This window comes from Nanorana parkeri, unplaced genomic scaffold (genome assembly GCF_000935625.1).
Source record: "Nanorana parkeri isolate BGI_ZX_2015 unplaced genomic scaffold, ASM93562v1 scaffold125, whole genome shotgun sequence".
In the NCBI taxonomy this organism is placed as follows: Eukaryota; Metazoa; Chordata; class Amphibia; order Anura; family Dicroglossidae; genus Nanorana; species Nanorana parkeri.
Genome location: NW_017306393.1, coordinates 567,230 through 571,146, shown reverse-complemented (window position 1 = coordinate 571,146; position 3,917 = coordinate 567,230). Strand labels below are relative to the sequence as shown.

General features: G+C 42.8%; 1 protein-coding gene across 1 annotated transcript in view; it reads left to right on the top strand.

Moving 5' to 3' along the window:
* IKZF2 (IKAROS family zinc finger 2) overlaps window positions 1-3,917 on the top strand; it is an 82,787-nt gene that overhangs the window by 69,714 nt on the left and 9,156 nt on the right. The window lies entirely within an intron of this gene.

The window sequence follows — 3,917 nt, the reverse complement described above, 5'->3', positions numbered from 1 at the left end:
ATTTTATAATATATATATATATATATCAGCATAAAAGAAAATATAGACAAAAAGCATACTGTGCTTGCAAGGCCACACCATGTTGACCTAGCAATAGAATAATCCTAGTTTAGTACATTAAAGGAGAACTATGGGGTGAGTGCTTTTCACTCCCCTCATAGTTCTAGCCGACCTGTGACAGTCTCATTGTCACAGGTCAGCTAGAACTATGAGGTGAGTGCTTTTCACTCCCCTCATAGTTCTAGCCGACCTGTGACAGTCTCATTGTCACAGGTCAGCTAGAACTATGAGGTGAGTGCTTTTCACTCCCCTCATAGTTCTAGCCGACCTGTGACAGTCTCATTGTCACAGGTCAGCTAGAACTATGAGGTGAGTGCTTTTCACTCCCCTCATAGTTCTAGCCGACCTGTGACAGTCTCATTGTCACAGGTCAGCTAGAACTATGAGGTGAGTGCTTTTCACTCCCCTCATAGTTCTAGCCGACCTGTGACAGTCTCATTGTCACAGGTCAGCTAGAACTATGAGGGGAGTGAAAAGCACTCACCTCATAGTTCTCCTTTTAAATGATGAGTAATGCAATACATTTTCTTCCTTTGCACAGTTGGCTCCATTAATTAACATAAAAGCAATGGTACTGTTGATATTTTTGAACATGCCTGAATCCAATAGGTAATACCAAACTTGGCAGCTCCTGCAGCCCAGATGTTTCCACTGTGTACTGTTCTTTTCCTGGTTTGGTGCCCTCCCAAAGCCACAATAGTGCTAGGATCAAGACAAAGCTAGGCACAAGGCATCCATTCTCCTAAGTGCCATGGTAAAATTAAACTAGTACTGGAGTAGGCGACCTTGGAAAGGTAGAGATCTACCTGAACAACATGGGATAGATGAAACATCACCTGGGTGCCGTGCACTTTTAACATCTAGATAATTAGATAATCTAGCATAGCATTAAAAAGTAAGAAAGGTTTGAAGTGTCAGATCAGTAGTATGTAGTGCAGAGTTTGGCAGCATGTAACTCGCAGTGCACAGTTCGGCAGCATGTAACTCTCAGTGCAGAGTTCGGCAGCATGTAACTCTTCATGTAACTCGCCGGGCAGAGTTCGGCAGCATGTAACTCGCCGGGCAGAGTTCGGCAGCATGTAACTCGCCGGGCAGAGTTCGGCAGCATGTAATGCACATCGAGTAACGCAGAGTGCAGGGGTCAGGAGTAAGTACTCAGAGGTCAGACGTCACTAACGCAGAGTGTAGGGATCAGTTGAAAGTAATGAGCAATGCAAAGGTCAGTAGTATGTAACACACAGTGTAGAGATCAGGAATAACTAACACACATCCACAAACCCCACCCACCCAACAATCAAAAATACCACCCTTCCAGAACAAACATTTATCCCCTAAGCTTAAATCTCCCACAGCACAAATTACCTCATCCCTCACTGTACAATTTACTCACCAGACCTCAGATACAGTGGCGCCTATCAGAGCAGAGCAGGAACCTAGAACTTGCCTCAACTCTAAAATGCCTATTTCCACTCTCGTCTGAGGTCTAAGTGGCAGCAGGTGGGGTTAGGAGCTGGTGAATGGCATAGCCGGGTTTCCATCTACCCATCACATGGCCTTGATCAAAGAGTAGATTGCAATCCACCTGTTGCTGACCCCTGCTGTAGAATTTGCATTCTCATTAAAGAGCATGCTGATCCATTCCTATACAAATAGCATTCCTTTCTCTTAGGACTTGCCAATGTCGGTAGCCCCTTACCCTTCCCATGTAATGCAGAACAGAAAGCTGACAATTTCCATTCAGTGGCCTCTACTGAATAGAACAAAGATTGTCATTTGTTCCTCTTACAATTATGTTTCTAACTACGGCTGTAAGAGTTCCACTTTTTTAGAAGAGTTGTATAAAATAACACATCCCGAGATTATATTAAATGTACCTGCTTCTCCCTGCTGGCCCCTGGGTGCTGCAGGCTTTAGCGATGCACTCAGCTGGTTGGTTTACTGGTTGCAGGCTTAAGTGAGGCAAGGATGTGTTATTTCACATAAAACATGGGAACAAAATGATTAATGGCAGAGAAAGCTAATCACTGTAAGAGGGGTCCAGCATCTCCCCTCCACCAAAAACCATTCAGTAAGACCCTCCTTTAACAAAGATAATGTATGCAGGTCACAAACATGCTGACGCAATAAGGCAAATAACAAAGTCAAACATGTAAAATATGCAACCAGTCAGATCTTGTGTTTTCACCACTGTGCGTTCAGTAAGCTGTAATCTGATTGGTTGCTATGGGCTGATACACATATTTTCCCTTTGCACACTCTTTTTCTTTATTGCCTGAACCTGAAACAGGTGAAACTGTAAAAAGGTCTGTGGTTTCAATTGTTTGATTTCAGTTTCCAAATTTGCAATTTACTCGAATGATTTTAGTGAGTTTCCATGCTGCAATAGTTTACATTACTGGTAACCATGTACAGTGTTGTAAATATATAAAGAGATTTGGGTTGCAGGAATATGGTTGAACACTCTTTATGTAGCTCATTTAGAGGAACCTGGTATTTTATATGAGGCCCCACCGTTGCTGCTCTTTCCCTGTATTGTACAGTCAGGACGCTCACACTACCTGTCAGAGTTGTGCTGGAAGGTGGGGGTGTGGTGCTGACTGGAAGTGAGAAGTCGATTTGACTGGATTTTCCAGTGCATTGTGGTGTGGCTGGCTGCCACTTACATTACTCATCAAGGAAGTTCAGGAGAGAAATTCATGTCTTCCCCAGGACATGCCCTTTCAAGGCTTTCATAAAAGTAATGTGTCATTTATGTGTTTATGATTATCAGATTCTTCTGGCCTGAGCTAAATAATACTCCCCTTTTTAGTTTCGTAGACAACAACTTGCTGTTTAGGGTGCCCGTTAACAGGTAGATTTCTGACTGAGCAAGGAAAAAAAAAAAAAAGAAATGGGCCCATATTATGTTCTGGACCCCCTTTGACCTTTCTGGGGACATTTGAATGGTGCATCCCTCTCACAGAAAATTATACTGAATCAAAAAACTCTCATTGCTGTCTAATAGTAACCATATCATTTCTGATTATTACCAACTGTGCATCAGTAACATGGCCTGCAAATGTTGGGTGTCTGTAGGCAGCCTTAAGCTTATTTCAGTATGTCCCTCCTAATCTGAGAAATGCATTATTATAATTCATGAGAAAAGTACATTCATTCAGCTGAGCAGCCTTCTTTAAATTCAGTGGATCCATACTTTAGTGTCTTTTGAGCACCAAAGAAAGGTATTCTGAATTCCATTTGACTCCACCCCATATTAACTGCAATTGGGGAATGTATTGCACAAGACTGTGACTAGCTTATATCCCAATGTTCCTTAGGAGACTAATAAAGCCACAACCCAACACTCCAAGGATTATGTGCTCCCTTGTCAGGGTAAGGAGGAGAACCCTGCTACCTGATTAGCAGCTGTTTCTAGTCACGCCACGTGGAATTTTTTAATAGTCATACACACTTTGCAGTTACTTGTGTGTAGTACACTAGCAGGTACTTCTTGTTTATGATTCTGAGGTTGCATCTCCTGTTTTGTTCGGTAGAGATGTTATATGTATATGGAGGAAACTTAGCTGGGCTTTAGTGAATGCTGATAGCTTGGGCTGCTTGTGAATACTATGTAAAAAAAAATATTATTGGAAAGGTTTTCTTTCACCAGCTCTGAACAGGTTTATAACTTTTCTATGGAACTTAATGGAGAAGTTTCGGGAGAGCGCTGGCTCTATAGATCAACAGCTGAGCAATCATGAACCACTGAGTGCTCAGCTCTCGGTCTTCTCCCTGCAGAGAGTGGTAACTATCAGTCACCGCTCCCCAAGGGATTCCCCCTCCCACCTCTGTTCCTCCAGCATTCGTTGGAGGGACAA